The sequence below is a fragment of the Peromyscus eremicus genome, chromosome 8b (assembly GCF_949786415.1).
Source record: "Peromyscus eremicus chromosome 8b, PerEre_H2_v1, whole genome shotgun sequence".
NCBI lineage: Eukaryota > Metazoa > Chordata > Mammalia > Rodentia > Cricetidae > Peromyscus > Peromyscus eremicus.
The window spans coordinates 26,293,596-26,304,555 of NC_081424.1; the positions used below are offsets into that span (position 1 = coordinate 26,293,596).

General features: G+C 39.7%; 1 non-coding gene across 1 annotated transcript; it reads right to left on the reverse strand.

The window, feature by feature from the left end:
* Positions 1 to 10,002: 10,002 nt before the first annotated feature.
* Trnae-cuc (transfer RNA glutamic acid (anticodon CUC)) lies at positions 10,003 to 10,074 on the reverse strand. The gene has a single exon. It is a non-coding gene; the product is annotated as a tRNA-Glu (tRNA).
* Positions 10,075 to 10,960: the final 886 nt, after the last annotated feature.

Here is a 10,960-nt window from a genome sequence, read left to right on the forward strand (position 1 = left end):
CCATATGAAATTGAGTATTGTTTTTTCAAGGTCTGTAAAGAATTGTGTTGGGATTTTGTTGGAGATTGCATTGAATCTGTAAATTGCTTTTGGTAGAATCACTATTTTTACTATGTCAATTTTACCCATCCATGAACATGGGAGATCTTTCCATCTTCTGATATCTTCTCCAATTTTCTTCTTCAAGACTTGAAGTTTCTATCACACAGGTCTTTCACTTGCTTGGTTAAAGTTACCCCAAGATATTTTATATTATTTTTGGCTATTGTGAAGGATGTTGTTCCCTGATTTTTTTCTCAACCTGTTTGTTATTTGCGTGTATAAGGGATACTGTTTTTTGTTTGTTTGTTTTTGTTGTTGTTGTGTCTGTTGTTGTTGTTGTTTTAGTTAATCTTATATTCAGCCACTTTGCTGAATGTGTTTATCTGCTGTAAGAGTTCCCTGGTAGAATTTTTAGGGTCACTTATGTATACTATCATATCATTTGCAAATAGCAATACTTTGACTTCTTCCTTTCCAATTTGTATCCCCTTTATTTTCTTCAATTGTCTTATTGCTCTAGCTAGAACTTCAAGTACTATATTGAATAGGTATGGAGAGAGCAGACAGCCTTGTCTTATTCCTGATTTTAGTGGAATGACTTTAAGTTTCTCTCTGTTTAATTTGATGTTGGCTATAGGCTTGCTGTATATTGCCTTTATTATGTTTGGGTATGTCCCTTGTATCTCTGATCTCTCCAAGATGACTTGTATCATGAAGTAGTATTAAATTTGTCAAAGTCCTTTTCAACTTCTAATGAGATGATCACATGGGGTTTTTCCTTCCAGTTTGTTTGTATGGTAGATTACATTGACAGATTTTCAAATGTTGAACCATCTCTGCATCTCTGGGATGAAGTCTACGTGATCATGGTGAATGATCTTTTTGATGTGTTCTTGGATTTGGTTTGCAAGTATTTTACTGAGTATTTTTGCATCAATGTTCATGAGGGAAATTGGTCTATAATTGTAGGGGGAAGTTTTCCCGTCCTATAGCTGCTCTCAAATAATCACTCAGAGGCTTAATATAAATTACAAATGCTTGACCAATAGCTCAGGCTTATTACCAACTAGCTCTTACATTTTAAGTTAACCCATATTCCTTACTTATGTTCTGCCACATGGTAGTACCTTTATTACCATGATACATTCATCTCCTGCTCCCTCTAAGTCTGGTAGTAACTCCCAGCTCCACCCTTCTTCCTCCCAGCATTCTCCTAGTCTAGATCTCCTGCCTAACCTTATTCTGTTCATCTATTGGCCAGCCAACTTGTTTATTAAACCAATCATAGCAACATATATTCACACAGTGTAAGGGAATATTCCACAGCATGTAATTCTCTTTCTTTGTTGAATCTTTGAGTGGTTTGGGTATCAGGGTGACTCTGACCTCATAAAATAAATTTGGCCATGTTCCATCTGTTTCTATTTTGTGGAATAATTTGAGGAGTAGTGGTATTAGCTCTTCTTTGAAAGTCTGGTAGAATTTTGCACTAAAATCATCTGGCCCCAGGCTTTTTTTGAGGGGGGAATCTTAGGGGTCATAGATCTATCTAAATTCTTTATCTGATCTTGATTCAGCTTTGATGAGATATTTATCAAGAAAATTGTTCATTTATTTTAAATTTTCCAATTTTGTGGGATACAGGATTGTGAAGTATAACCTAATGATTCTTTAAATTTCCTCCATGTCTGTTGTTATGTCCCCTTTTTTCATTTCTGATTTTGTTAATTTGGAATTTTTTTTCTGTGTCTTTTAATTAGTTTAGATAGGGTTGTCTATCTTGTTGACTCAAAGAAGCAACTCTTTGTTTCACTGATTCTTTGTATTGTTCTCTGTTTCTATTTTATTGATTTCAAACCTCAGTTATTATTTCCTCTTGAGTGTGTTTGCTTTTTTTTGTTCTTGAGCTTTCAGCTATGCTGTTAAGTTGCTAGTGTGAGATCTCTCTAATTTCTTTATGAAGGCATGTAGTATTATTGTTGTCTCTTTGCTCTTTGGCTCTTTTGGGGGACCTGCCACCCAGCTCCCAAATAAAATGGAGATATAGTCTTACTTATGAATACCCAGCCTTAGCTTGGCTTGTTTCTTGCCAGCTTTTCTTAACTTTAAATTTTCCCATCTACCTTTTGCCTCTGGGCTTTTTCTTTTTCTTACTTCTGTATATCTTACTTTCACTCTTACTCTGTGGCTGACCTCTGGCATCCTCCTCTCTTTGTTCTCTTGTTCTTTCTTCTTTTCCTCCCAGATTTCTCTTTCTATTTATTCTCTCTGCCTGCCAGCCCTGCCTATCATTTCTCCTGCCTTGCTATTGACCATTCATCTTTATTAGACCATCAGATGTTTTAGACAGGCACAGTACCACAGCTTCACAGAGTTAAACAAATGCAACACAAAAGAATGCAACACATCTTTGCATCATTAAACAAATGTTCCACAGCATAAACAAATGCAACACACCTTAAAATAATATTCTACAACATAGTGCTCTGAACTTTCCCCTTAGCACCTGTGTCCCATAAGTTGGGTATGTCATGCATTCATTTTCACTGAATTCTAGGAAGTCTTTAGTTTCTTTATTTCCACCTTGACACAGTAGTCTTTCAGTAGGGGGTTGTTCAGTTTCCATGTGTTTGTAGGCTCTCTGTAGTTTCTGTTGTTGTTGAAATCCAGCTTTAATCCATGGTGATCAGATAAGCTACGGGGGATATTTCAATTTCTTTTATCTGTTGAGACTTGCTTTGTAACTGAGTATGTGGTCAGTTTTGGAGACTGTTCCATGAGGTGCTAAGAAGGTGTATTCTTTTGTGTCTGGGTGAAGTGTTCTACAGATATCTGTTAGGTTCATTTAATTCATAGTTTCTGTCTGTCCATTAGTGAGAGTGGGGTATTGAAGACTCCCACCCACTATTAATGTGTGTGGTTCAACCTGTGATTTAAACTTTATGTTTCTTTTCTAAATGTGGATGCCCTTGTGTTTAAGAATTAAAATGTCATCTTGGTGGAGTTTTCCTTTAATGAATATGAAATTTCCTTCTCTATCTCTTTTGATTAATTTTGGTTTGAAGTCTATTTTGTTAGATATTAGAATAGCTATACCAGCCTGTTTCTTAGGTCCATTTACTTGGAAATTCTTTTTCTTTTTTTTTTTTTTTTTTTTTGGTTTTTCGAGACAGGGTTTCTCTGTGTAGCTTTGTGCCTTTCCTGGAACTCACTTGGTAGCCCAGGCTGGCCTCGAACTCACAGAGATCCACCTGGCTCTGCCTCCCAAGTGCTGGGATTAAAGGCGTGCGCCACCAACGCCCGGCTTTTGGAAATTCTTTTTCTAACCCTTTACTCTGAGGTAATATCTACCCTTGATGTTGAGGTGTGTTTCTTGTATGTAGCCGAAGGATGGATCCTGTTTTTGTATCCATTCTGTTAACCTGTGTCTTTTTATTGGGGAATTGGGTCCATTGATATTGAGAGATATTAATGACCAATTATTGTTAGTTTCTGTTATTTTGTTGTTGCTGCTGCTGGTGGTGGTGTATGTGTGCATGTGAGTGTGTGTGTGTCCCTTCTTTGGGTTTTGCTGGTGTGAGATTATTGTCTGTGGTTTTGTGGGTGTAGTTAACTTCCTTGGGTTCGAGTTTTCTCTCTAGTACCTTCTATAGAGCTGGATTTGTGGATAGGTATTGTTTAAATTTGACTTTGTCATGAAATATCTTGTTTTCTTCATCTATGGTAATTGAACATTTTTCTGAGTATAGTAGTCTGTGCTGGCATCCATGGCCTCTTAGTGTCTGTCAAACATCTGTCCAGGCCCTTCTGGCTTTCAGAGTCTCCATTGAGAAGTTGGATGTAATTCTAATAATTCTTCCTTTGTATATTACTTGGCCTTTTCCCCTTGCAGTTTTTACTATCCTTTCTTTGTTTTTATGTTTAGTGTTTTGATTATTATGTGCTCAGGGACTTTCTTTTCTGATCCAGTGTATTTTGGTGTTCTATAAGCTTCTTGTACTTATATAGGAATCTCCTTCTTTAGGTTAGGAAATTTTTCTTCTATGATTTGTTAAATATATTTTCTGGATTTTAGAACTGAGAATCTTCTCCTTCTTCTACTCCTTTTTTTTAAGGTTTGCCTTTTTATAGTGTTCCAGATTTCTTGGATGTTTTGTGTTAGGAGTTTATTAGATATAATATTTTCTTTGATTGATGAATCTATTTCTTCTACCATATCTTCAACACTTTAGATTCTCTCTTCCAACTCTTATATTCTGTTGGTGATGTTTGCATCTGTAGTTCCTGTACATTACCCAGATTTTCCGTGTCCTGAATTCCATTAGTTTGTGTTTTCTTTATTGTTTCTATTCTGATTTTCGTGTCCTTCGCCTGTTTGTCTTTTCTTGGCATTCTTTATGGTATTTATTGATTTCCTCCAATTTTTTTGTTTGCCTTTTTCTCAATTTCTATAAGGGAATTTTTTTCATTTCCCCTGTAAGTACCTCTATAATATTCATAAAGTTTTTAAGGTAGTTTGTTTGTGTTTCAATTGCATGGGAATAGTCAGGTCTTGCTGTAATAGGAAGCTGGTCTCTGGTGGTGCCATGTTGCCCTGACTCTTGTTGGTTGTATTCTTGCACTGGTGTTTAAGCATCTGGGTTTAGGATGATTACAGGTCTAGGTGTTGATTTCTGAGTTTGTGTTTGTTAGATGAGTGTTTAGTTTTGTTTTGCTTTGTTTTTTCTTGGCTTTTGTCTCCCCTTTGGTCTTCTGGTCTTTGTGGTCTGCGTTTCTGGTGGCCAGCATGACCTCTGATCTTATAGGGAGTCTCTATCCAAGTTGGGGGCTACCCTTCTGGCAGCTAGCTTGGCATTTGGTGCAGTAGGGGGCTCTGTTCTTCTGACTGGTGTGATCTGTTCTTCTGGCCTGTATGGTCTGAGCAATGCAAGTCCGCTGGGGTTGGGGGCAGGGCCCAGCAGCCTTGGGGATGATGAGGTGGGAGGGTGTGCCCTGTGGAGTGGGTCTTTGGGAACAGAATCTAGGGAGTGGGGCAATTCAGCTGGCAGGCAAGTCACTCACCTCTTCTTCTGATTGACATGACTGCTTACAACCTACTTCTTGGTTTAGTTAATTATTTATCTCATTCAATCACACCATCTACATGCTAAACACTGTTCTAGATGCTAATGAAAATCCTTGCCTTTAACTGGCCCCCACGGGCTACTTTCAGGCATCCTTATGGTTTCAGGATGACTCAGCCCAAATTGCCACCCAGTAGAGTAGTACAACCTTGGCTGGATGACAATTCTGCATTCAAAATAAAGTGGACAAGCACAGAAGAGTGTTTTTAGGTATGCACAAGTTCCTTTCTGCAGGCTAAGCACTTCCTGTTCCCTTACCTTTGCAGGGCCTCTTCACATCTGGAGTATTTATGCAAACACTCCTCAGTGTTCGCCACTCTTCCTAAACTCAGAGTTGAACACAGTATTCCATCTCTCCATAGCAGTACCTTCAAGCTGAGGGTAGGTATTATGACCCAGTGCTATGTCGAAATAACAGTATCACTTAGGAAATTATTGACTGACAATAAAGATGATACTAAACAAAACAAACAAAGCCTCCTTTAGAAAGTACCTGGACAGTCCTGCTGGTGGTGGCACACATCTTTAGTCCCAGCATTCAGGAGGCAGAGGCAGGTGGATCTCTGTGAGTTCAAGGCCAGCCTGATCTATAGAGTGAGTTCCAGGACAGGCTCCAAAGCTACACAGAGAAACCCTGACTCTCCAGCCCAAACCAAGGCTGCAAGCCAGCCTCTCCTGGCTGCAATCAATCTCTGAGCAAGTGTTTTCTCTCTTCAGGATGGAGGTCTTACATCAGTTCCAATCACCTCTGGATCTGTCATCATGTGTCAAAAATGTCAACCTATGCAGCAAACACTGTCACTTGGGTGACCATCCTCGGCTCAAATATGAATACTATATGGCTTCCTTCTTTGGCTTCTTTCCAAATTTATAAGCCACCATCAAATTTTCTCCTCTGATTCCTATTCAACTGCAGTTGTAGAGACAATCTTGTTTATTTTTATGTACCTGTGCCACCACAGTGACTGCCATGGACTAGGGTATCCCTGTTTTATGAATGGGTGGACAAATGAACTAATGTAAACACTGAAGTGTTTGTAGAGACCACAAGCATCTCCACTGTACAGAAAGGACCTAGAAGCTCTGAAGAGTTGAGCCCTTTCCTCGGTCCACACAGCTAATATTGGCACAGTAAGGATGGTTTCATTCTCTGGCTTCTCAACAAGGATGTTTTTGCATTTTTCAGACCTCTTTTGCTTTTCCATATTTGTTCATCCTCTATAACGAGTTCATGGACAAATCTCTTACCTCTTCCTCGCATTAGACCTTCGCTCTTAGAGTCGGGGATGTAACAATGAGCTCCTAGACATCCTCACTGTTGCAACTCCTAACAGTATACTCTGCACCCAGCACCCAATGTCTCACTCTCTGCCTTGCTTAATCACCTTCTTCTCCTTAGCCTCATCACAAGACTCTCATTCTACCACCACTTACCCTTTCTTTTTGTTTTTAAATTTTTTAACCTTTATTGTTATTTTTTTGTGTGTCTGGGTGTTTTGCCTTTGTGTGTGTCTAATTATCTCATGCATGCCTGGTGCCCTGGAGGCCAGCAGAGGGTGTTGGATTTCCTGCGATTGGAGATACGGATGATTGTGAGCCACCATATGGGTTCTAGGAAGAGCAACCTGAGCTCTTAAGTAATGAGCCATCTCTCCAGCACCTGCCACTATTTCTTAAGTCCCTTTATCTCTCTGACATCACTGTTGCTACTTCCTTTCCTAGTTATGCTGTTCTTATCTTTTTCTTAGTAAACCCTCCTGTGTTTATTCCTTGATCATCTGTCTGTTTTGTGAATTCTCCTTTTGGGAGATTCCAAATCTACTCAAGCTTCTTCTAAGCATGGGGCTCCTCACTCCAGACCTTCAACTCTAATTTAACATTTCCTATCAATGTTTGGTTGTGTTGGCTCTGAGGGATGAAGCCGGACCCACCATCTCTGCCCACTGTCCTGCATTTCAGCCTCCTTATCACTTTGTGTGCCCCTTTGAATGTACTCATCAGACAGAGCACACATCATGGGGCCAGCAATGATTCTTCTACATTCTGGACCCTGTAGCTTCAGGGCCTATCAAATACCGAGTTTTCTTGCATTCCACTTGCAACTTTTAAGCAGGTCATCAAGTCTTCCATAATCTGGCTGCATGTGTCTGTCTGACCTCATCCTGCACCGTACCCCGGCATGTGTCCCTCATCACAGCCCAGCTGATGAAGCTGTCTTCATGGCAGATGCCAGCTATGGTCACTGTGATAGTTAATTTTAAGTATCAACTGTATGGGATTAAGGACTCAATAAACGGTAGTGGTAAGGCACTATTGCCCCCACGCTGTTTGTTGGAGGGTCACGAGGCAGGCTTCCACAAGCAGGAACCTCCTGAGCAGATGGACTGACCAAGGCAGATTGTGGTGCCATCCAATCACTGAGGTCCTAGATGGAGCCAAAAGTCAACCTCCTCTCTGTCCAAGAGTTGAGACACTCTCCTTTTCCTGCCACTAGACAGCTGAACTAAGACTCCTGGGTCTGGGATTCCAAGATTTATAACAGGTTCTCAAGTCTTCAGCCATGGGCTAAGAATTATACTACCAGCTTTCTTGGTTGCAAGGCTTGTAGTGTTGAAATGAGCCTGGCCGTGGCTGTCCCAGGCTCTCCAGCTTTCTAGATGGCCTCTTGTGGCACTTTTCAGCATCCATAATCACAAAGTCACTTCCCACAATGAATCTCTTTTCTATGTGTCTACCTCTCTAGCTACCTATCTCTGGTGATTCATTGTCAACGTATTTGGAGCAAGAAATGCCTAGGTTAGCAAAAACAGAGATCTGAGTGTGTCTGTTGTAGTATTTCCAGAGATGATTAGATCATGGGGGCTTTGAACTACTCAGTGGAGTAATCCCTTCATGGTTTTCTAAAATGAATGCATTACTGGGAGATGGTGACATGTGGAATCAGTCCGTGCAGACGTGTTCTTAGAGGGCTGTACCTCCCATGAGCTGCTCCTCTGCTTCCTGGATAGCATGGTGTGAATTAACTTGCTCCACTGTACCCTCCTAGTCAGGACTGGCTGACCTCTCTGAAAACAGGAGCCAAAATAAATAATTCTTCCTTTTAAGTTCTCTTGGGTGTTTTGCTTACAGTAATGAGAAAGCCAATTAACACACTACATTTTATCTATTATCTGTCTTCCTATCATCTATCTATCTGTCTGTCTGTCTATTATCTATCATCTTCTAGGGGTTCTTTCTCTCTGGAAAACCCTGTCACAATTATGCAGGATCCCCTTAAATAAAATCCCCATTCTTAGGCAGCCTATATACTACCAGCCTTTCTGTTCACCTTGGAAACCAGCATTCAAATTCTTTTTTCATCTGGTGCCCATTTATTATCTTTACCACATGATCACGGCCCTTTGAAGAGCTTGATACATCACAAATAACCAGTGTGTGGTGCCTATTATTTTGTTGGTGATGATAATTATGACAAATATACTTCTGCCGTAATTGCATGGTGAAGTGAAATTTTCTAAAAACAAAAACAAAAACAAAACAAAAAACAAAAAAAAAACTACTAGTAATACTGGGTTCAGAGAAAGCCAGTGTGCTTCTGTTAGCAACCACTCAGCATTTTTCTCTTCCAAACCAGTCACAGTACAGCTAGAAGGAAGGCAAAATAGGTCATTTTAGTTGAAATCAAGCTTCCAAGTCTTGTTTTCCAAGTTTTTATGTCATTGTGAAAAGTCAGATTTAAACACAAAGTGGAAAAACAACAACAAAACAAAAAACCTAAATCCTGACATCCCCAAAACAACAGCAATGGATGAAATAGAATAAAATTTTAGGATTCTAAACAGTGAAGGTTTCTGTACGACCTTTTTATTCTCTTTGAGTCCAGCATATTCATAATTTCTTTTTGAGAAATCCCAAAGCTCCAATTTGTTCTCAGTTATAAAAATTCTCATTCAGATCCCGATGTACAACTTACAGTCTGTGATTGGCAGATTGGGGACTGGCATTCTGAATGTAAGAAACTTACCACATTTGTGTGATTTTCTTAGAAAGAAAAAAAAAACTTAAGTAAAATAATTAAATAGGTTAGAATATATATATTAAACTATATACATATATATGTACATATAAAACTAAATGCCAGGCTGTGTTACATGACTTTAATCCCAGCACTTGGGAGGCAAAGGCAGGTGCGTCTCTGTGAAGTCAAGGCCAGCCTGGTCTACATAATGAGTTCCAGGACAGCCAGAGCTATTTAGTGAGACCAGGTCTCAAAAACAAACAAACAAATAATAAGTAAATATAAAAAATAAAAATTTAAACTAAAAAAAGCAGATAATTCATCATTCGCTTTTATCAAAAAGGCCTCTTTGAATTTATAAAGGAGAACAAGATAGGAACAGCTCCACTTTAAATAAATAATATATGCTCTCAATGTATAAATAGAAAGTGACTCAAAACATGATGAAAAATAAGCATAAATCTCCCTAAAATGACACCCTTATTTTATCAGTGAAACACACCCAAGAATAAATAAAGGCTTCCTAAAAATCTTAGCTTGTTTACACATCCGAATTATTCTCAGAGGCTGGAAATTGCATTCCTTAGCTGAACAGATTTACAAACAAGTATATTTCAAGTCCTTTATAGTTAGGGACCTTTAATGCTTTTTAATTGTCAATCGTAACTAAATAGACACATAGTTTTTGAAACATAGCTTTATAGACATTCGTAAAGAGAGTCTAATTTCTGTTGCCGACAATAAAGCAGCAATAAGAACCAGCTTACAGTAATGCTTCTTGATCCGCATAGAAAGTTGCTAGGAAAAAAAAAGAAAGTCTTCCCTGACCGGGAATCGAACCCGGGCCGCGGCGGTGAGAGCGCCGAATCCTAACCACTAGACCACCAGGGAACTTGAAGAAGCAGCTTCTGTTACTTTAGTTGGTTCATATAGATGCTGAATATACTTCCAGGCTGTAGAGGGCACACTCGCTCTTAACTGTAAGCATTTAGTTGCCGTAGGAATGAGCACCGGAAACCAGAGTAGTTTTTCAGCTTTGGGGCGGAGCTCGCAGCAGCTGCTAGGAGGAAAACAGCTGCTAAGAACCCTGGAAATCGATCTCCTTCTTCCTGCGGTGCGGAATTCTCGTCCTACCGGCGTCCCACGGAAATATTTCTATGCCTAGGCTACCGTCAAACTTTTGTCGTCTGCTTCACTCTTTTCTTAGCCGTCGTAGACACTTTATTCAAACCAAATCCGACTCTATTTGTATCTGTCTTTTCTTTTTTTTCCTGTCACGTGAATATTAAGTGCCGTTAGTACCCAAGAAAGGCTAAGGATAGATCGTCCAAGACTCCACAAAGACTGTAGTGTGTAAATGTCGGTTCCAAAGGGCGTATTGCACATGTAAATTAATATAGATGTGTGTGTCACATGATTGTGACTTATTTGGCATATGTGATTAGGGTTAACGAAGCTTCGAGAGTTAGGGTGACAGGCCAGCTGTGAGTTACTCTCACACTCCTCAAATGACTCATATCTGGACAGTCGCTTCAATATTCACCAATCACAGCCAGGAAGTTGTAATTGCCAGAAGAGTTCAAGAGCCTCATAGCCAGTCAGCCTCCATCTACAACGCCTCACGAAATGCAAGCCAAGAGTCATGTAAACCAAGAGCCCCCACTGTGCAGCGAGGTGGAAAGAGGCAAGATGGGCAAGAATCCATGAAGAACTTGCTCACCACAACCTCAGAAACCTCTGTGGAGATAGATTCAAGGGCCATCCATCCTGCAGAATC